General features: G+C 37.5%; 1 pseudogene; it reads left to right on the forward strand.

The window, feature by feature from the left end:
• Positions 1 to 2,713: 2,713 nt before the first annotated feature.
• On the forward strand, positions 2,714 to 23,700 carry LOC125873879 (uncharacterized; annotated as a pseudogene).
• The last annotated feature ends 411 nt before the right edge of the window (positions 23,701 to 24,111 follow it).

Below are 24,111 nucleotides of genomic sequence, written 5' to 3' on the forward strand. Positions count from 1 at the left end.
TAAAGACCCTTATTTGTCTAATATAAATTTTAAGTTAAATTTTTTATTTTTAAAATTCAATATAACCTTATGATTACACTTTGTGCAACCAAACAATATACTTGTAATTACATTGTGGCAAACAAATAGGACAACATAATTACTAGGTTGTGTAATTACTAAGCTGGTAATTACTAACCTATTAATTACACCAATTCCAATTACCTGGTGGCTTTCCAAACATACATTAATAGAAATCCTAATTCTTCGCCATATGGTTTTTAGGAAACTAATTCAAGAATCTCAACAAAGGGTTTCTTGATCATTCTTCTTCAAATTAGAATTTTTCTTCAAGATTTATGGAGCTTTTAAAGTATATAAGGCTACTCATAGTGATGGACTAAGTTCTTCCTCATGCTCTACATCTAAATTCAGTCATAAAATGGTTATATTTAGGGTTCTACCCACAGTTTCTTGAAATCTAAATTTGATATATGTGTTTCTATTCCAAGTTCTAATTCCTTAATCAGTGAAATTTCAATTTCTATTATACATTTGAATTCTAAAATGATGTTCATGATTCATATCACATAAACCCTGTTTGTTTATAAAAGTCAGGTTTATAAAGGCTCTTACATGAGTTTTTTTTGTATACACTGAGTTCAAATATGAAAGGTGAGCCCATGAGTACACTTTTAAAATGCATGTTTTGAAAAGGGCTCTTTTAAGGACATGCATGGCTTCATATGTACTATTTGGCAATCGATAAGAAAAGAGTATAATTATCATTCGACCTCCATCATTTCACATGTACTTAGGATCATGAATAGGTGTTCTGTTGAGATCACATCATACGCTCATCAACTTTTGGTGAGATCATTGTGGTTTTAGAGGACTCGACTTTATCGTTTTTTAGATATATTTTGAGGTATCTGGGTATCGACGCATCACCTATCTTTGGACAGTAAAGGCTTCATGGAAAGGTAGAGTTAGATTGTTTTTTTACTTCCTCATATGTTTTGCTAAACATTTAACTATTTATATTAAGTATTTTTAAACATTATTTTAAGTTCTTTAGATGTTTTAAATGCTCATCTATTAAAGCTTCCATGTATTCATTGATTCATATGTATCATATTTATCTAGGACAAGGGTTCTCTTGTGACCAGTAATGATCTTCGAGTTTCGACCACGTCTAGAGTGTAGGCTTGGGGAGTGACAAACTTGGTTTTAGAGCACAGAGTTTTGCAATGATCTTCGAGTGTCGGCCACGTCTAGAGTGTAGGCTCGGGGCGTGACAAACTTGGTATCAGAGCACATAGTTCAAGTATCCTAGGGTGTTATGAAGCCATGTCACTAGGATCTTATTTATGGATGGATTGGGTATCACGTTCTGATAGACTAACTGGGATCGTATAACACGTACCGGCATATATATTGGATCGAGTGTCACGTTTTGACACACTAACTTGGATCGGGTTCCATATTTCAGTGCACATATGGGATTAGGTGTCATGTCTAATACACTAAATGGGATCGAGTACCACGTTCCGGTACACTAACAGTTTGGGTATGGGTTCCAAGAGAGGACTATTGAATTGGGTTCCATGAGAGGACCATTGACTTGTTATATATACTTGTTATTGAGAATGTGGAATTGTACATTGCTCCAGAAATGATAACTGATATATATATATTCTGTATATACTTGTTTAACCTTGTTGTGACTACTGATATATATTTTGCTTACTGGAATAGTCGTGTGAGCCTACCAGTACATTGTGGTTGTGTACTGATACTGCTCTTGCTTATTATTTGTTGAGTATAGGGCATCTTCAGGTAGCTATTTATAAACCCTAGCTAGGTGACTATTGAGCGTGATCGGATTCAAGGGTGAGCCAGTTTTTTCAGGCTGCCACGGATCTTTCTTGCTTAAGTACACTCTTTTTGGACTCAGGTTATTTGTTTATGGTGTTTGTTTAGTTTCGGGGTTGTGCCCCTTTTCTTAGACTTGTTAGTTAATCAGAGTTTTGGTACAATGAATTTCAGGTTCTAGGGGTGGTTTTTCGGCAATAGTTGTTAGTTGTTTATTAAACTTCCAAAGTTTATGGGAACTCTGTATTTCTTAGGTCATTTAAACCTGCTTCTGTATCTTTAAATGTGTAGTATCATGGTTAAGGTTTCTTAGTTGGGTTTTAGTAATGGTTCTCACACCGGAGGATTAGTATGGGTGCCAATCACGACAGTCTGGGTCGTGATAAAGTCGGTATCAGAGCCCTATGTTCGTTGATCTCATTGTACCAAAACGAGTCTAGTAGAGTCTTGTGGAACGGTACAGAGACGTCTGTACTTTTCTTCGAGAGGCTATAGGATTTTAGGAAAAACTCACTTCTTTCTACTCCTTTTGTGCTATGATTTGAATCCAATTGGTATCTAGGTGATACAAATTGGTATCTTTCCTCCTTCACTTTTTGGCCCGAACTAGAGCAACAGAAGTGTTAACACCATCACTCGCAAGAGAGGATGTGCATAGACGATCGTCAATTGAATATGGTCACCATTTGAAATAAGTATCCATTGGCTCGGATAGATGATCTTTTTGACCAAATTGCAGGGTGCATCAATTTTCTCCAAGATTTATTTAAGGTCTTGTTACCATCAGTTAAAGATTACGACTGAGGATATACCAAAAATGACATTTAGGATCCACTATGGGCACTACGAGTTCTTAGTTATGTCGTTGGGGTTGACAACTACGCCTGCAACTTTCATGAGTTTGGTGAATGGTGTGGTCAAACCCTTTCTTGCTTTGTTTGTGATAGTGTTTATTGATGACATTTTGGTTTATTCGAAAAGTGAGGAGGAGCATGTCGACCATCTTCGTATTGTTCTGGGTGTTCTTGGGAAATAAAAGTTGTATGCAAAATTTTCTAAGTGTGAATTTTGGTTGACTTCGATTGCCTTTTGGGGCATGTAGTTTCAAAGGAAGGGGTGATGGTAGATCCCCAAAATATTGAAGTAGTCAAGAATTGGGTCCGACCTAGTTCTGTGATTGAAATTAGGAGTTTTGTAGGGCCGCTAGCTACTATCGTCGCTTGTGAAGGGATTAAGGTCAGATTTGCATATTCAAGTTTATAGGTGACAACATACAAGAAGTTTTGGTAAGGGACAGCTAGATAATGAACACCATTAATTTAGAAAATGCATTTAGTGTTGTTGGCATAATATGTATGGGTTGTTTAACGATTGATAAAATTAAGTTATGTGAATTGAGGTTAGAAGCTATACTACCATTTCATGGATTGATTGTATATCAAGGAGGGTCAGGATACGACTGCTCCAATAGCAGTGATGTTTACTAAGAGTGTTAAAATTGTGGAGAAGCTGGGCATATGAGGAGGAAATCAGCGAGGTCGTGGAGGCCGGGGAAATGGTAATGCAGGTAGAGGAGCTGTGCAGCTAGGCAAGGAGGTTGCCCATCAAGATGACAGGGCTCAATTTTATGACTTTTTGGGCAAGAACGAGGCTAAGGTATCTGATGCAGTGATCACAAGTACTATTATTGTTTGTGACCGAATGGCTAAGGTGTTGTTTGATCCGGGTTGTACTTATTCTTATGTGTCAGTGCGATTTGCCTTAGAATTTGATATGATTTGGGATACACTTGATGCCCACATACATGTTTCTACCCCAGTTGAAGAGTCAGTCATAGTCATCCATGTATAATGTGTTGTTCTATTATGTTTATGAATTTTCAGACTTGGGTTGATTTGGTTATGTTGGATATGACTGACTTGATATAATCTTAGGCATGACCTTATTGTCTCCCTATTATGTTGTGCTTAATGGTAAAGCTAAGTCGGTAACTCTAAAGATCCCGGGTAGGGAAAGGTTAGAGTGGAAAGGGGGTACAAGCCTAAGTCAACTAAGGTCGTATCTTTTGTGCGGGCTAGGAAACTAGTGGGGTAGGGTTGTTTGGCTTATTTGGCTCATATTCGGGATATTGAGGTTGAGTCTCCCTCTATTGAGTCTATTCCTGTAGTGTCTGATTTTACAGAAGTGTTTCCAACTGATTTGCCTGGTATCCTCTGGATAGAGATATAGATTTATGCATTGATTTGGAACTTGGTACTCACCCCCATCTCCATTCCTCCTTATCGCATGGCCCCAGAAGAATTAAGAGAGCTTAAGGCTCAAATTCAAGAGCTTCTTGATAAAGGTTTCATCTGTCGTAGTGTTTCCGCGTGGGGTGCTCCTGTCTTGTTTGTTAAGAAGAAGGATGGTGGTATGAGGACTGATGATTTTATCTTAAGCCAAAAAAGAGTGGATTGATATCGAAATGATCAGCTTATTGATAAAGAAAGTAAGTATACTTGGGTGAAGGTAGTTAAAGTATTTTTAGTAAGAAAGTGCATATAAAATTTGGTTAGTCCTTTTGAATTTGATGGTTATACCTGAGTTTAAGGTGTCATGTCGATGAAAAGGTTGACTTTGTAGTGATAGCCAGGGCTAACCGAGCGTAATGGTAGTAAGAGTTCGTGATGGATTGTAGTGGAATGCAACTATATAATAAGATTGTTGGTTAAGAGAATTTTGTATAGTAATTACGACTTGTGATTATCTAAGGTTGTGGTTTTCTAATATTTAGTGAGTAACTTGGCTGTATAGAAAGTTTTAAGAGATGGTGGGACACCACTCGAATAGAATTTTAAAGAGCTAGAGTTATAATGAAGGAAAATATAGTGGGATGTAGTACAACCTTTAGAGAGACGCGAGAGCAAGAAAATTTTATTTTATTGCAAAGGCTAAAGAGATATCTTCAGAGGGGTAGATAATTAGGCTCAGAGATGCATGATTTCATTCGTTTTGTTGTCGCTATGGTAATAGTGTCACAAGTCCGTCAGATTGGTTAAAAAACTATTGGAAAAGACTTGAGAAAGGAGTGTACAGACATTAGCTCGAGCGTGATGATAAGTGCGTTGTTTTTGTTTCAAGTTTAGTAATGAGTACAATTGAATTGTTAGCGAAAGATATTGTAAGATCGATGGAGATGTGATCCATGATAAGCGAAGATCCATGAATTCATAAAAATCTTCGAGATATAAGCTAATGTTGATAGATAAGAGGATTGTGTTATACGGTTGAATTTACAATTCAGAATCTTCATTGTAAATCTACATTTGTGGTGATATATATTGTCAAGGTATGAATTTGCAAGGTCAGAAATGATCAATTGTATCAGGTATTGAGAATTTGAAAGGACTAACACCTGGGTTGAGTCGTAAAGTTGATTACTATTGATTGTTAAAGTACCTAAGAAAGGTTTTCATTCAAAGGTGTTGGTTTAGAGTAAGGTAAATGGTCGAATTGGTTATGATGGTTGTTAGCATTGCGAGTGTGGGCTTCAATGGAAGGACGTGAAGAGTATGTGGAGTCAACTGAATGGAAATGACTAGTATCGACTCTTCAGAGGAAAACCTTAGTGTTATTAAATATTTATTCCGTAAAATTGTTATGTGACCATCTATTTTATTTTGTACATGGTTGTGAGTATGATTCACTAGCTAAGCTCACGTTTGTTTTCACTTTTGTGGGTGGATCCCTAGTGGTGGATCAGGCGTACTGATCCTGCGATTTTCTCTTGATTGAGTGGGATGATTTCGAAAGACATGGTTATTTTAGATGACTTATATTGTGTTGTCTTGGTGTTTTTAAAGTATTTCAGTGGTTTTACATGTACCACCTTGCTTATGACAGTTTATAGAAGAGCTATCATGTGTATCTATGGTTGTCCGACAATCTTAATATTCATCTAGTCGTCGAGGTCATGTATCGCTTATGTGTGGTTGAATGTGGGGATCATTGGGTCCAATTATACTGTTCTTAAGAGGTAATCTACAATAAATCTAGCATTTCGATAGTGTTGTTGGAGGGTTTGTATGCTTTGACATATCCCTCGATGAGTATCTGATGTCTAAAGATCAAAATTTTATAACTGAAGCTCATGGAAATTTGGGTTGTGAGATGGAGATATTGATAAGAACTATGATTGTTTGGGTATTATGAGTGTGTGTTGGTTGGTTCAGGTTCACTTCTAATTGTAGCGAGTATTGATACAGGATTTTATCATGGTTATGTGAGAAAAGATTCTTCCTGATGTTTGTGTCAAAGTCCTTGGTAACATGTTGTAGACATGTGTATGATCAACATTGGTGGTTATTGGGAATAGCTTTGTGGTTAGTTAAGTGTAATACGCCAATAAGTATCACTCGAGTATGGTGATGACTTCATTGAGGCATTGTATGTGAGGATGTGTAGGTTTACAATTGGTTGGTTTGAGGACCGAGATTATATCATAAAGTGAGACTCAGTTTTGTTAAACAAGACCTTCTGTATGAGGAAGAACTAGTTGAAATTATTGATCGCGATATCTGGAAGCTAAGGACATGTGAGACAAGTATCCCTAGTTGTTCAGCGATTCAGGTACTACTCTACCCTTACTTTAACCAAACTTTCCTAGTTGATCACTCAGGGACAAGTGATGGGTAAATTGTTATCAATTGTAATCACCTGATTTCGTCGTTAGTGAAAAGCCAATGGGGAAAGAATTGGGGTCAGAAAACTTTTTGGTAGTAACTTGGAAAATCCTAGCCTAGTGAAGATTTGGATGAAATTTGAGTCAGTGAGGTCTAAGGGGATCTGGTAGCGAATGAGAGATCTAATTATGAATTTGATCACATGAGTAGATAGCTAAGAGGTTAAGGAACCCGTACGACTTTACAGAATCGAAATCAAGTGAGTAGAACTCCCAAAACTGATCCTAGCGTGAACGGGTATTTTCTGAGTGTCATGGGTTGAAGGTATGTTGTGAAATGGGGGTTTTAAACTCTGAATTTAACTCTCTGTTTTTGTGCAAGCCGCCAGAGAAGGGCGGCTGTAGCGGGATGAGGTCTGCCACAGCGGGACAGACGCGACTTAAGTCAAAATTAAACCCCAAAACGTCATTATTCTACCAAATTTGTTCTTGAGAGCTAGGAGACGACCCCAGGCGATTTCTTGACAGTTTTCCACGACTTTTGGTGCTAAAGTTAAGAATTTTACTCCCCTAATCCGTATTTCGATCCGTAGAACGTAGTTTCTTGGGTAATTATTATTGGGGGAAAGTTTTGATCTGGGAATTATGGTGGAAAAAACCCTAATTTGGATATTGTAATCATGGTTGGTCTTGGAATATTGGGGTTGTTATAATCCGGGTAAATTAGACCATAATTGTTGATCCTCACGTTATATTGATTTTTTGTAGACCAAGAACAAGCGGAAAGAATCCGAAAAGGTAAGAATCAATGTTTCTTAGGATGATTCAAGCTTTGTTTGAGGTAGGTGATGGTTGTGATTTCATGTTTTGCGTGATGTACGTTAGTAATTAATTCATTATTATGCATATATGCATGTGAATGAAGCCTATTGATCGCACCTAATGTAATTGAGTATGAACGAATGATTGTATGCCATGAATCAACACTTGATTGTATAATTATTAGAATGTACATTGTGATTGTGATTGTGGCTTGTTGAATGGATTAGGTGTCACGTTCCGACACACTAACTGGGATCGGATGTCACGTACCGACATATATATTGGATTGGATGTCACGTTCTAGCACACTAACTTGGATCGGGTGCCACATTCCGGCACACATATGGGATCAGGTGTCATGTCTGGCACACTAATTGGGATTGGGTACCACGTTCCAGTATACTAACAGTTTGGTTATGGGTTCCATGAGAGGACTATTGAATTGGATTCTACGAGAGGACCATTGACTTGTCATATATACTTGTTATTGAGAATGTGGAATTTTTCATTGCTCCGGAAATGATAACTGATATATATATTATGTATATGCGTGTTTTACCTTGATGTGATTGCTTATATATATTTCGCTTACTGAAATAGCCGCGTGATCCTACCAGTACACTATGGTTGTGTATTGATACTGCACTTGCTTGTTTTTTGTTGAGTATAGGGCGTCTTTAGGCGGCTATTGATAGACCCCAACTAGGTGACTATTGAGCGTGACCGGATTCAAGGGTGAGCCAGTTCTTTCAGGTTGCCATGGATCTTTCTTGTTTAAGTCCACTCTTTTCGAACTCAGACTATTTGTTTAAGGTGTTTGTTTAATTTCGGTGTTGTACCATTTTTCTTAGACTTTTTAGCTAATCAGAATTTTGGTACAATGACTTTGAGGTTCTAGGGGTGGTTTTTCCGGAATAGTTGTTAGTCGTATATTAAACTTCCGGAGTTTATGGGAACTTCGTATTTCTTAGGTCATTTAGACCTGCTTCCGTATCTTTAAATGCGTAGTATCTTGGTTAAGGCTGCTTAGTTGGATTGTAATAATGATTCTCCCACCGTAGGGTTAGTGTGGGTGCCAATCATGACGGTTTGGGTCGTGACATATTTAATTGGCCTTCATCCTTGATCTTCATAGTGAACTTATAGCATTTAATCCGCGAGATGCTCTCGCTGGTTAAATTAAGAAAATCCTTATTATAGTTGTAGGTTGGAAGAATTGTCAAAAGGGAAAACCCTTTTCAATCATATTGAAGTTGACATGATGATATAGATTTGCTCAAGCATGTCCTCGTGTCAAGATGGAAGAGATACCAAACTCTTCTTGACCAATCAAATTGAAACTCTCATGACAATATTTGATTAGCTAGAACGTGTCATTTCTGCTAGCATGAAACCTATATGATTGGGACAACTTTTTTTTACCATATTTTGGTTGCTATAATGATATTTGATTAAATGAAACATGTCACTTGTGCTGGAATGGAATAATTGCGATGAGAACAATTTTTTTCAATCGATTAGACTGAAGTTGACATGATGATATTTGATTGGTTTGAACAAGCCAATTCTTTTGAGTGGGAAGAATTGTGATTAGGGTGATCTTTTTCAGCCAATCAAATTTTAGTTTACGTTTTTTAATGTTTGAAACAAGTCAATTGTACACGAGGCATGTTTTTATATGTGTTAGATTTGACTACACATGTTGTATCACTTTCAACACGTGGCATGATCTTATTGACCATTTCACTTGGCTAACACATTTTTCGACACATCATACTAAATCGCGCATATTGTATTAATATATTTTAAATTTGATATAATCCAAATTAATTCTAAACCCTAAAAAGTAAAATAAATACAAGAACCTGAAAAAGCAGTATATATACAACATATATGCATATACTGGAAATAAATATAGGGTTTCACTGACGGCAGACTGAAGTGCCCTATCATATCCAAAGAAATATAGTGAATTCCAATCAAGTTGAAATGGAATCAACTGATTTGCAGATTGTGAATTCCGATCAACTTGAAATGGCTATCACTGAAAATAACAATGATTACGAGAGCGGAGATGATGATATCGAGTTGCAAAAGTTTCTCTTTTACTCAGCTCAATTTCATTCCGGTAAGAACTTGGAATCAAGCTCTAATAACGGTGTTGGTAAGAAACCTATAGAAATTGAGTATTATGTTATTCTAGATTCACTTAACCTAAAGAATAGTATTACTGAAAAGGGGGAATCTTCATGTACTTTCTGTGAAATCTGTACAAATGCATTTCCGCTGCCAAACACAATGATGTGGGGCACCAGTTGCAATCATTGTTACTGTGAAGAATGCATACATAATTATATAGGTAAAAAACTCAATAAGGATATCCATGAGGTTGCTACAAAGTGTCCTGCTTCTGATTGCGGGGAAATTTTGGATATCGATTCAATAATGCCGATTGATTTTCTTATCTGAGTAAGAGATGTCAATCGACTAATGGAAGTTCTACCTTCGCCACTAATTATTGATTTCCCTTTTATGGATTGTATCGGTAAATTAATTGATGATCAACGGGGATATCCAATTAGGGCATGTCCTGAATGTTGGAAACTTTTCTGTGTCAATTGTAAATCTTTACATTTTGGAATGACATGTGAGAATTATCAGTTTAGTAGGCAATTGAATTTGCTCCACTGGAAGCAGCAATATGGAGGATACCGTGATGAACTAGAGGAGGAGGAGGAGGAGGAGGAGGAGGAGGAGGAGGAAGGAGAAGGAGAAGGAGAAGGAGAAGGAGAAGGAGAAGGAGAAGAAAAAGAAGAAGAAGAAGAACAAGAAAAGAAGAAACTTCATGATCAAAAACTTCGATGAATATGAAAAAAGGTCAAGTTTTGTTTCCTTGGAGATAAAATAGCCATTTGAATCCTTATTTACTCAATATGCAAAGTCTATTATTGGTTGAAAAATAGTATGCAAGATCTTTTATTTTATTTCAATTAGTTGTTGAGTTGGTGAAAAAATAATATGTTGGGTCTTTATGTTTGAATTAGTTGTTGAGTCTGTGTTGGATGGGCTTCTAGTTATTGAGGCCTATTGTCCAATGTAAGTGTAGCTCAAAATGCGCAAAATCTTCTATTTTGTGGACAAATTGTTCTATTTTATATAGAGTCCAGGTTTGTATGACCAACTATCAGGCCCATATTTCTTTTATTTTGAATCACTTGTTCAAATTATTTTTTACTACATCATTTATAAAAATATAGTATTCAAGAATAAAAATGATTTAATTTGCTAGCGAAAATTAGGAAGGAGGTTGTACGTGTTGCCCCTAACATAGGATAAGAAGTTTCACATCGGCAGAAAACAAGATGAATGTTTTAAGTATATAAGTAAGTAGATCTTATACTTTAATAATGTGTTTTAAAGTTGTGTGAGTCTAGTCCCAAATAGAACAATATCACTAGTGAATTAGACTATTATAGATGGTATTAGAGTCACTTATGTGTCAGCTGTGTCGATGCGAGCTAAAGTTCAACTGAGTTTCCAAAAATTCCGATAAGGTGGAGCAAACATCTTTGCTATGTCTAGGCAAATCTCATCTGATGGGGAAATTCTTAGGCAAATTTTATATGGTTGGACAAACCTCAGCGAGTATGCTGAATTCATAAGGGAGGGTGTTTGTGTGGAAAAGAAGTCCACACTGGAAAAACACATGATAAGTAAGTAGAGTTTACACTTTAGTGACGCATTTTAAAGTCGTGTGGGTTTAGGCTCAAAGCAGACAATATCATTAGCGGTTTAGGTCATTGTTTGGTGGGAAAAAGGCAACGTAGAATTATATACATATCTTTTATATGATGGGGTTTATAAGTAAGCAGGCATGACACTCTAGTGACATATCCTAAAGCCTTGCAAATCTAGGCCTAGATCAGACAATATCACTAGCCAGTTTTATGGTGGAAAAAAGGCGGTCCAGATAATAATTTAAGGGATAGAAAAATTATATTGGGGGATTTAATGGAATCAGTTTGGGGGCATGATTCAGTTGTTTGCTCTTCTAGTTTTCATTTCAATTTCTCCTCTGTTAGTGAAAATTAAAATTGAAAGGAAAAAGTACATTATGACAGGTGAAGTTGGCAGGTGCTTATTTGCTAATTAATTTGCTGTTCTATTCCACACTGTCTTTTGATTTTATTTTCGTGATTAATAACTGAACAATCGAACCAAAACCAATAACCGACCCATGAACACTCTTATCTAAAACTATGCATGAGCTCTTTTTGTACAGTTTAGTAGTTCTATTCTATTTCTTGCCTCAGTTTGTATTTGTGTTATCAATACTTTTATCTGTTCATAAATATCCTTGAATATATTCCAATTCATGTGTGGTATATATGTGGTTCTTAGATTGTTTTTTGACAACTCCTTTCTAAACACTTTCAGCGTGTCTGTTTGCAAGTCAATGTAGTGTCTGTGAAATTTCCATTTGAATATTCTGGTGACTAATTATGTGCCATTTAAAGTCACAGTAACTTAACTCTTCAATTGGTATACCATTTCATCATCTTTATCTTTGTAGAATTTAATTTTCTTCAATACCAACTATAATTATTTTGGAGTCTAATGGTCCCAAATATATGTGTTTTCCTTCATATATACTCAATTTATCAATTTCATCGAAAACATACATTTTTTCTCAACCAATTGCTACACACTAAGTTCCCCACAATTGCGACATTTCACTTTCTACCATATTTAACTTTTAAATCACCAAATTCTTTAGCAATTAAATTTTCTCCTAAGATGCCAAAACCACTTTCCTATGTTGGTCAGTGTTGCCCCATAAGCTAGAAGGTAAAGGTTATGGGGCAATTTTGTTGCATCACCAAATGTGTTGAGTTTCACTTTGGTGAGGACTATGCAAGAGTATATAGTTGTCTATTTTTTTTTTGGTCATGATCAGAGTACACTTAATCCAATTCTTGTCTCACTCGATGTTAGACTCCTATATTAGTTTATACACATTTTAATTGTCAGATCTACACATACATAGGAAAGTTATTTAATCATATAACAAAAAAAGCTCTTGCCAAAAGAATAAGTCTCAATTACAATAGAAAATCTCCCAAAATTCTAAATTAATCTCAAGTGCCTCTTTTGGTAAATTAGATGAGTGTAGAAGTAAAAAGATATTCAAATGGGTGGAGTGATTGAGGTTGAAATTTGTGTATTTGTAGGGATGAAAGGATAGTGTTTTTTTTACTACAGAAAATATAACGGCTCGAGAAAATGATAGGTGACAAGTTCATACTTATAATTATTTATCATATATGGAGTATAATAATATAATAATATAATTATAAGATAAATATGACTCTGATGATGAAGAGAAGACATCAATTATATATTGAAAGTTGATGATGAATTTTCAGTTCTCTACTATTTGTACACAATACTAATAGAGTAACAACATGAAAAACCGTTATTAAATAGGAAAAAGGTGTAAAAAGGATGACTTCTATTATTTACTATTTAATTAATTTAGTCCGAAAATGCCCTCCATTAATAGTTTGATTCATAAATACCCTTGTTATCAATACTTTCGTTCAAAAATGCCCGTATTGTAATTTAATGAGTCAAAAATATTTTTCTCCAAATAAATATTTTTTTCTTTTAAACACATTCTTTTTCTAATGATGATTTTTTATAATTAGAAAATATTTATCTAACTTCAATTTGGAAAATATTAAGAAATAAAAATATTTTAAATTTAGAAAAATTTTATCGTTATCTAAATGAAAATTAATGACGACCTTACTGAATAATTACTATGGGGACATTCTGATAATAAATATTATTTTTAAATTAAAGAACCATATTCTTGTTTTTCGTTTATTTTTAAATCACTTTAACTAATAAAATATGTAACACCCCGTATCCGAAAACAGACCTTAGTGCAGATTTCTAGAAGTTTCAGGTGCAACCCACGGTTGCCACCCACGGACCGCAGGGTGATCCACTGCCTGTGCTGGTGGTCTGTGGTTCGCGACTATGACCCTTCCCCAGAACCCTCACAAAAATATTGGCTAAGTCCTGACCCACACCGGGACCTACGGACAGTAGGCAGACCACGGTCCATGGTCCAGGGCCGTAGGTCGGACCCCCAAAATCCAGCTCCAGTGGCGACTGACGGTTGACCAGCACGGACCGTCAGTCAATTGACTGTCCGTCAGTCTTGTCCATTGGTGACATCGACAGTAGTTAAGTCAGGGGTCTTTTGGTCTTTTCCTTGTGTGTTGGACCCCTAAACTACGTTGTTTAAACCCTAAACTACGTGATTTTGGTCAGTTTTAGCCTAGAAACATAACTAGAACTTACCTAAATCAAATCATTCATCAAAATTAGGAAAATTAGAGCGTAAGAGGAGAAATAGGNAGTCGATTGACGGTCCGTCAGTCTTGTCCATCGGTGACATCGACAGTAGTTAAGTCAGGGGTCTTTTGGTCTTTTCCTTGTGCGTTAGACCCCTAATCTACGTTGTTTAAACCCTAAACTATGTGATTTTGGTCAGTTTTAGCCTAGAAACATAACTAGAACTTACCTAAATCAAATCATTCATCAAAATTAGGAAAATTAGAGCGTAAGAGGAGAAATAGGTCAAGGACCCTAGTTTATGAACGCAACAAGGTTCCATCAATTCCAGCCCCGAAATCGAAAGATTTCTCCATGGAATTCATCACCAGGTATGTGGGATTTCACTAGTAGGTTCCTTTCACCCATTAGGTCCCTAGTTTTCAGTCACTTTCTTGATTCCCTTGAATTGATGTAGACTTAGAGTTTCTTGAATGTTTGAAATTGTTGGGTTTTAGCTATAAGTATGATCAAAATTAGGTTATATATTATGTTGTTACTTAGTTCATTGCATGAAATTCAGAACCCTGGCTATGTAGTTCTTTTAGTTCATGAATTGCATATGCTAGGTCGGTTAATTCAGATATATATATACATGCTTCAGTTTACGAATGTTACATTATTAGCTATAATTGTTGCATTCCCAGATTTGCATGTCAGTTTTAAACTATCTAGTATTACAAAAAATTAGTTATAATGTGTTAATTACATAATCAATTAGGAGTAGCTTAATACCGAGTTGGACTAGGGTCAGTCACCCTTATAGTCCTAGAACTACGTGCCCCCGTAGGTTGTAAGTCCCTTTGTGGGCATCATTTTAGTGATCACGCCAGTCATGACTTTATACCTTTGGGAAGGATTATTGGGTCCTCTCGATGGGGCGTATACATCAGACTCCACATTTAGCTCACGTGGTTTTTTGTCGATTATTGGTAGCTCCCACAGTTCAGTCAGACTCTAATACATTGACCATTTTATCAGTACAGTTTAGTATTCACTCTCAGCATGTTATAATTTTGGTCATTGCATTCAGTTATTTCATGTTCAATATTCTTAGTTTAGTATCATGTTTATATCTTATCATTGCTCAGTATATTCTTTGGTTCAATTATGATTATTATTCAGCTTTAATCTATCCTACATGCTCAGTACCTTTCAACTGTTGACACATACTCTGCGCTACATCTTCTCGTGATGTAGGTTCGAGACCTCAGCAGGCAGATCACACATAGATCGATTCCCGATCTTCAGTTCACAGCATCAGCAATGAGTCCTCATTCTTCGAGGACTAGTGACATGATTGCCTTTCATGCTTTTAGTCTTTAGTTTCAGTTTTGTTAGATATAGCTGGGTCATGTCCCAACATTTCTAGTTAGTTAGAGGCTACTTTCAAAAATAGTTTAGATTTAGATTTGCATTTGAGTTTGATATTTCATTTGTTATTAAACTCTCAAATTTCTTTATTCAGATTTAGTATATGGGTATTCCCCATCATCTCATATTTATCTCATTATTAGTTTCCGCATAGTATTTATTGCTTCATTTTACTTTTAGTATGCTCATGTTATGCCAGCAGCGTTAGCTTGGGGTCACTTGTGATCCTAGTTCCCGTGTTCAAGTCTAGGTGGTAGCCTCGGGATGTGACAAACTTGGTATCAGAGCACTAGGTTTAAGTGTCCTTGGATGTCTGAAAGTTCGCTCTAAGTAGAGTCATTTTTATGGTTGAGTAGTGCGCACCACATTCAACGAGAGGGAGGCTGCAGAGTGTTTTAGGAAAAATCTTCATTTTTTTGTTACTCTTATTGTGTGTAAGGTATGATCTAATTCCTTGTTCTAACTCAACGTTCTACATTTCAGATTATGCCTCTATGTAGACCTAATGCTAGAAATGTGAATGGCAGGAACGTAAACGCAGCTCCTCCAGTTCTAGAGCAAGAAGTATCACATGCAGAATTGAGGAACGCTATCCAGTTGTTGGCTCAGAGTGTGAACAACTAGAATAACTAGTAGGTTCCAGTTTGGGCAAATGCTAATGTTGGGTTAGCTGCAGCTAGAGTGCGGGATTTTGTTAGGATGAATCCACCTGAGTTCTTAGGATCGCAGATTGGTGAGGATCCCCAAACTGCATAGATGAGGTCAAGAAGATCTTTGAAGTGATGCAGGTAATTGGGAATGATCGGGTTGAGTTGTGGCTCATATCTTGTATATTTATTGGAAAGAGAATAGGGGTACAAATGCAGCTCCTATCACTGGGGATTGCTTTATTAAGACCTTTCTGGACAGGTTTTTCCCAAGAGAGCATAGGGAGGCAAAAGCTCAGGAGTTTATAAACTTGAGGCAAGGTAGCATGACAGTCCAAGAGTATGGTCTCAAGTTCACCTAACTCTCCAGGTATGCTCCTCACATGGTTTCTAATTCCAGGGACCAAATGAACAAGTTTCTGTATGGAGTGTTAGACTTGGTGAAAATAGAGTGTAGGAATACCATATTACTTAAAGATATGAACATCTCTAGGCTTATGACTCATGCTCAGCAGGTTGGGGGTGATATGCTTAGGGAATAGGCTAAGGAGAACAAGAAGGCTAGTATAGGAAACTATGATTATTCTCAACAGAAATCGGGTGGTGGAAATCACTCGCAGGGTCAACAAAAGTTTTCAACTCCAGCACCTTTATTAGCTAGTGTTCCATCCTCCATGTTTCGAAATGATTAGAAAGGTAGGGCATCAGGCTCTAAGTCACAGGGAAGTGTTTCAGGCACTAAAACCTACCCAACTTGTCCTAAGTGTGGTAAGAACCATCCAGGCGAGTGTCTTTCAGGAAAGGAAGGATGCTTTGGGTGTGGTCAGTTTGGTCACAGGTTGAGGGATTGTCCTTCTAAACAGCGTCAATGAGGCAATGCTAGTAGAGCTCAGTTTACAACTTCAGCAGCACCAGCAAGTCACCTGAATCAGCAGGGTAACTCATCTGGTACAGGTGGTAGACAGTACCAGAACAGGTTCTATGTTGTTCACGCTCGACAGGATCAGGAAGATTCTTCTGATGTGGTCACTGGCACGTTACGAGTCTTTAATCTCAATGTTTATGCTTTGATAGATCCAGGGGCTACTCTTTCCTTTGTAACTCCTTATATAGCAATTAAGTTTGATGTTAGTCCAGAAACTCTCTCATAACCCTTCTCAGTCTCTACTCCAGTCGGTGACCCATTTATAGCTAGACGGGTCTACAAAAATTGCCCTGTCATAGTGTCTCAGAAAGTCACCTCAGCAGATCGTGTAGAGTTAGAAATGGTAAACTTCGATATCATTCTAGGCATGGATTGGTTACATTCATGTTATGCCTCAGTCGATTGTAGAACTAGGATTGTTCATTTTCAGTTTCCAGATGAACCAATCTTAGAATGGAATGGTAGTAGCTTAGCGCCTATAGGTCGATTCATTTCTTACCTTATGGCCAGAAAAATGATCTCTAAGGGTTGTCTCTTTCATCTAGTTCGGGCTAAGGATTCCAGCTCCGAAACCCCAACTCTTGAATTAGTTCCAGTAATTAATGAGTTCACAGAAGTATTTCCAGAATATCTTCCCAGAGTTCCTCCCGAAAGGGGAATCGACTTTGGAATTGATCTCCTTCCAGATACCCAACCTATTTCTATTCCTCCTTAAAGAATGGCTCCAGCTGAGCTTAAGGAATTGAAAGAACAGTTGAAAGACCTTATATATAAGGGCTTATCAGACCTAGTATTTCTCCATAGGGTGCACCAATATTGTTCGTGAAAAAGAAAGATGGTTCCCTTAGAATGTGCATTGACTATAGATAGTTGAATAAGGTCACAATCAAGAATAAGTATCCCATCCCCAGGATTGCTGACTTTTTTGACCAACTTCAGGGTGCTAGTCATTTCTCAAAGATAGACCTCAGATTTGGTTATCATCAGCTTAGAGTCAGAGATATTGACATTCTGAAGACAGCCTTCAGAACTCGGTATGGTCATTGTGAATTTGTAGTTATGTCATTTGGACTAACCAATACTTTTGCAGCTTTTATGGATTTGATTAACAGAGTGTTAAAGCAGTACTTGGACTTGTTTGTTATCGTCTTTATTAATGATATCCTCATTTACTCTAGGAATGAGGAAGAACATGCGAGTCATTTGAGGGTTGTCCCGCAAACTCTCAAAGATCGCCAGTTATTCGCTAAGTTTACCAAATGTGAGTTTTGGTTGCAGTCAGTTGCTTTCCTTGGACATATTGTGTCTAGGTAAGGGATTCGAGTGGATTATCAGAAAATAGAAGCAGTAAAACTATGGCCCAGACATACCTCTCCCACAGATATTAGAAGTTTCTTGGGTCTAGCAGGTACAAAAGGTTTGTGAAAGGATTTTCATCCATAGCCTCTCCGTTGACTAAGTTGACTTTGAAAAATGTTAAGTTTCAGTGGTTAGATGATTGTGAGAAAATCTTCGCAGAACTAAAAACTAGGTTGACTACAGCTCTCGTTTTTACTCTACCAGAGGGTTGAGACAGCTATGCGATCGATTGTGATGCATCCAGAGTCGGCCTTGGTTGTGTGTTGATGCAGCGAGGTAAAGTTATAGCTTATGCTTCTAGACAACTTAAGGTGCATGAGAAGAACTATCCAACTCATGACCTCGAGCTTGCAGTAGTGGTGTTTACACTTAAGATTTGGAGACACTACTTGTATGGTGTTCATGTAGATGTGTTCACAGACCATAAGATCCTTCAGTATGTATTCACCCAGAAAAAGTTGAATCTTCACAAGAGAATATGGCTTGAGTTCCTCAAGGATTACGATATGAGTGTGCATTACCATCCTGGTAAGGCAAATNATCTTAGAATGGAAGGGTAGTAGCTTAGCGCCTATAGGTCGATTCATTTCTTACCTTAAGGCCAGAAAAATGATCTCTAAGGGTTGTCTCTTTCATCTAGTTCGGGCTAAGGATTCCAGCTCCGAAACCCCAACTCTTGAATTAGTTTCAGCAGTTAATGAGTTCACAGAAGTATTTCCAGAAGATCTTACCAGAGTTCCTCCCGAAAGGGAAATTGACTTTGGAATTGATCTCCTTCCAGATACCCAACCTATTTCTATTCCTCCTTACAGAATGGCTCCAGCTGAGTTTAAGGAATTGAAAGAGCAGTTGAAAGACCTTCTAGATAAGGGCTTATCAGACCTAGTATTTCTCCATAGGGTGCACTAGTATTGTTCGTGAAAAAGAAAGATGGTTCCCTTAGAATGTGCATTGACTATAGATAGTTGAATAAGGTCACAATCAAGAATAAGTATCCCATCCCCAGGATTGATGACTTTTTTGACCAACTTCAGGGTGCTAGTCATTTCTCAAAGATAGACCTCAGATCTGGTTATCATCAGCTCAGAGTCAGAGATATTGACATTCTGAAAACAGCCTTCAGAACTCGGTATGGTCATTGTGAATTTGTATTTATGTCATTTGGACTAACCAATGCTTCTGCAGCTTTCATGGATTTAATTAACAGAGTGTTCAAGCAGTACTTGGACTTGTTTGTTATCGTCTTTATTGATGATATCCTCATTTACTCTAGGAATGAGGAAGAACATGCGAGTCATTTGAGGGTTGTCCTGCAAACTCTCAAAGATCGCCAGTTATTCGCTAAGTTTACCAAATGTGAGTTTTGGTTGCAGTCAGTTGCTTTCCTTGGACATATTGTGTCTAGGTAAGGGATTCGAGTGGATTATCAGAAAATAGAAGCAGTAAAACTATGGCCCAGACATACCTCTCCCACAGATATTAGAAGTTTCTTGGGTCTAGCAGGTACAAAAGGTTTGTGAAAGGATTTTCATCCATAGCCTCTCCGTTGACTAAGTTGACTTTGAAAAATGTTAAGTTTCAGTGGTTAGATGATTGTGAGAAAATCTTCGCAGAACTAAAAACTAGGTTGACTACAGCTCTCGTTTTTACTCTACCAGAGGGTTGAGACAGCTATGCGATCGATTGTGATGCATCCAGAGTCGGCCTTGGTTGTGTGTTGATGCAGCGAGGTAAAGTTATAGCTTATGCTTCTAGACAACTTAAGGTGCATGAGAAGAACTATCCAACTCATGACCTCGAGCTTGCAGTAGTGGTGTTTACACTTAAGATTTGGAGACACTACTTGTATGGTGTTCATGTAGATGTGTTCACAGACCATAAGATCCTTCAGTATGTATTCACCCAGAAAAAGTTGAATCTTCACAAGAGAATATGGCTTGAGTTCCTCAAGGATTACGATATGAGTGTGCATTACCATCCTGGTAAGGCAAATGTAGTAGAATATTCCTTCAACAGACTATCTATGGAGGAAGAAAAAAAGGAATTACCAAAAGATGTTCACAAGCTTGCTCGCTTAGGAGTTCACCGCATGAGCATATCAGATGGTGGTGTAATGGTTTGGAATGGATTAAAATCTTCATTGGTAGTAGAGGTTAAGGAATAACAAGACAGTGATCTGATATTGCTTGAACTCAAGGGTGTAGTCCATCAACAGAGAGTTGAGGTTTTCTCCCAAGGGGGAGATGGTGTGCTTTGCTACCATGGTCGATTATGTGTTCCTAAGGTGTGCGAGTTGACATAGAAAATTCTTGTAGAAGCCCATAACTTCAGGTATTCTATTCATCCAGGCTCCACTAAGGTGTATCGTGATCTGCAGGAAGTCTTTTGGTGGAATGGCATGAAGAGGGATATAGCAGGTTTTGTGGCTTAGTGCTCCAATTGCCAGCAGGTGAAGGTAGAACATCAGAACCCAGGAGCTATGAATCAAGAGATTGACATTCCTACTTGGAAGTGGGAAGTGATCAACATGGACTTCATCAAAACTTTACCTCGTACTCGCAGACAGCATGACTCCATTTGGGTGATAGTTGACAGAGTTACTAAGTCTGCGTGCTTTTTGGCGGTGAAGACTACAGATTCGGCGGAGGACTACGCCAAGCTTTACATTAATGAGACAGTAGGTTGCATGGGGTTCCTTTATCTATCATCTCAGATAGAGGTCCTCAGTTTACCTCTCATTTCTTGAAGTCATTTCAGAAAGGTCTTGGTACTTAGGTTAATCTTATCACAACATTTCATCCATAGACGAACGGTCAGGTAGAGCGTACCAATCAGATCTTAGAGGACATGTTGAGAGCTTGTGTGATTGATTTCAAGGGTAGTTGGGATGATCACCTTCCTCTTATAGAGTCCGCCTGCAACAATAGTTACCATTCCAACATTCAGATGGCCCCTTATGAGGCATTATATGGGTGTAGATGTAAATCTCCAGTTTGATGGTTTGAAGTAGGTGAAGTAGTCTTGATAGGACCAAATTCAGTTCATGATGTTATGGATAAAGTGGAACTCATTAGACACAGACTTAAGACAACCCAGACTCGCCAGAAAGCTTATGAAGTTGTAAGGAAAAGGGAACTAGAGTTCCAAATTGATGATTGGGTTTTCTTGAAAGTGTCACCTATGAAAGGGGTGATGAGATTTGGAAAGAAAGGGAAGCTCAATCCTAGATATGTAAGCCCTTACAAGATTCTGAAAAGGATTGGTAAAGTGGTTTATGAGTTAGAGCTGCCAGAGGAATTAGTAGCAATGCATCCGGTCTTTCACGTTTCGCTATTGAAGAAGTGTGTGGGTGATCCAGAATCCATAGTGCCATTAGAGAGTGTGGATGTGAGAAATAGTCTCACTTATGAGGATGTACCAGTTGAGATTCTTGATCATCAGGTTAGAAGGTTGAGAAACAAAGAGGTCGCTTCAGTCAAGGTTTTGTGGAGGAGTCAGTCCGTAGAGGGAGCTATTGGGGAAGCAGAAGCAGCCATGAAGGCCAAGTATCCTCACCTCTTACCTTTCGATTCCACTCCAGCTTGAGGTAATAGTTCCTCTTCATTTTTTCAATTATTCATGCGCAATTTAGTCTTAGTATCATGTTCCTTCAGTTGTACTTGCATTTTTAGCGTATTTGCATGTTCTTGGAACTTAGTTCAGTCAGAAATCAGTCTTAGTAATTTTGTGGTAGGGTTATAGCTCTTTCCCTCCATTTCAGCTAGTTAGTCTTCATTCGAGGACGAATGTTCGCATTGGGGAGATAATGTAACACCCCGTATCCGAAAACAAAAATTAGTGCAGGTTTTCAGGTGCAACCCATGGTTGCCACACACGGACTATAGGGTGACCCGTGGCCCATGCTGGTGGTCCGTGGTTCGCGACTACGACCCTTTCTTAGAACCCTCAGAAAAAATTTGGCTAAGTCCTGACCCACGCCGGGACATACAAACCACGGTCCGTGGTCCTGGGCCGAAGGTCAGACCCCCAGAATACAGCTCCAATCGCGACTGACGGTTGACCAGTACGGACCATTATTCAATCGACGGTCCTTTAGTCCTATCTGTCGGTGACCCCGATAGTAGTTAAGTCATGGGTGTTTTGATCTTTTCCTTATGCGTTTGACCCTTAAACCACATCGTTTAAACCCTAAACTACGTGGTGTTTTTTTAGTTTTAGCCTACAAACATAACTAGAACTTAGCTAAGTCAAATCATTCATCAAAACATAAAAAAATTAGAGTGTAAGACGAGAAAGAGGTCAAGAATGCAACAAGGTTCCATCAGCTCCAGCCCCAAAAATCAAATGATTTCTCCAAGGAATTCATCACCAGGTATGTGGGATTTCACTAATGGGTTCCTTTCACCCATTAGGTCCCTCGTTTTCAGTCAGTTTCTTGATTCCTTTGAATTTATGTAGACTTAGGATTTCTTGAATGTTAGAAATTGTTGGGTTTTAGCTGTTAGTATGGTCCAAATCAGGTTATTATGTTGTTACTTAGTTCCTTGCATGAAATTCAGAACCCTAGCTATGTAGTTATTTTAGTTTATGAATTACATATGCTAGGCTAGTTAATGCATATATTTATACACACCTTTCAGTTTACGAATGTTATATTATCAGCTATAATTGTTGCATTCCCAGATTTGCATGTCAGTTTAAGCTATCCAGTATTACAGAAATTTAGTTATAATGTTTTAATTACATAATCAATTGGGAGTAACTTAATACCGAGTTGGACTAGGGTCAGTCACCCTTATAGTCCCAGAACTACGTGCCACCGTATGTTGTAAGTCCCTTCTGTGGGCATCATTTTAGTGATCACGTCAGTCATGCCTTTATACTCTTGGCAAGGTATATTGGGTCCTCTTGATGGGGCATATACATCGGACTCCACGTTTAGCTCACGTTATTTTATGTTGGTTATTGGTAGCTCCCACAGTTCAGTTAGACTCTAATGCATTGACTGTTTTATCATTACAGTTCAGTATTCAGTCTCAGCATGTTATAAATTTAGTCATTGCATTCAGCTATTTCATGTTCACTATTCTCAGTTTAGTAGCATGTTTATATCATATCATTGCTGAGTATATGCTTTGGTTCAGTTATGATTATTATTCAGCTTTATTCTATCTGCATGCTCAGTACCTTTCAAGTACTGACGTATGCACTGCTCTACATCTTCTCATGATATAGGTTCAGGCCCTCAGTAGTCAGATCACGCATAGATCGGTTCTTGATCTTCAGTCCACAGCTACAGTGGTGAGTCCTCATTCTTCGAGGACTAGTGACATGATTGTTTTTTATGCTTTTAGTCGTTAGTTTCAGTTTTGCTAGATTTAGTCAGTTAGAGGCTACTTTCATACATAGTCTAGATTCAGCGTAGCATTTGAGTTTGATATTTCATTTGTTATTAAACTCTCAGATTTCTTTATTCAGATTTAGTATATGGGTAATCACCATCATTTCATATATATCTAGCTTCCGTACAATATTTATTGCTTTAGTTTACTTTTTGTATGCTCATGTTTTGCTAGCAGAGTTTGCTTGGGGTCACTCGTGATCCTAGTTTCCGTGTCCGCATCCAGGGGTTGCCTCGGGGGTTGACAAAATAAGTAAGATAATCTCTTTTTCATCTTAATCTCATTTTAACAATTAAATTAGAATAACTTCATTTACTTTTTTAACTGATAATATATGTAATATATAAGATCATAGTCACACTTTCATTAATTTCATTTAGATAACGACAAAATAATTTTAATAAAATAAAAAATATTTTTGGGATAATGCATATAGAGCTCCCTTAACTTAACTAGAATCATATTGTGCCATAAACTTATTTAAAATGGAATAAATACACCCTAAGAGATAATGTGGCGTAGAGAGTGTGAACACTCTCTTGAATGCAGGTGATAAGTGAAAAAATTGGACACATATTTTTTTTAATTAGTAACATTATAATTAGTTAGTACACATAATTATTTATATTAAGACTATATATATATATATATATATAATTTTTT

Source organism: Solanum stenotomum, chromosome 8 (genome assembly GCF_019186545.1).
Source record: "Solanum stenotomum isolate F172 chromosome 8, ASM1918654v1, whole genome shotgun sequence".
NCBI lineage: Eukaryota > Viridiplantae > Streptophyta > Magnoliopsida > Solanales > Solanaceae > Solanum > Solanum stenotomum.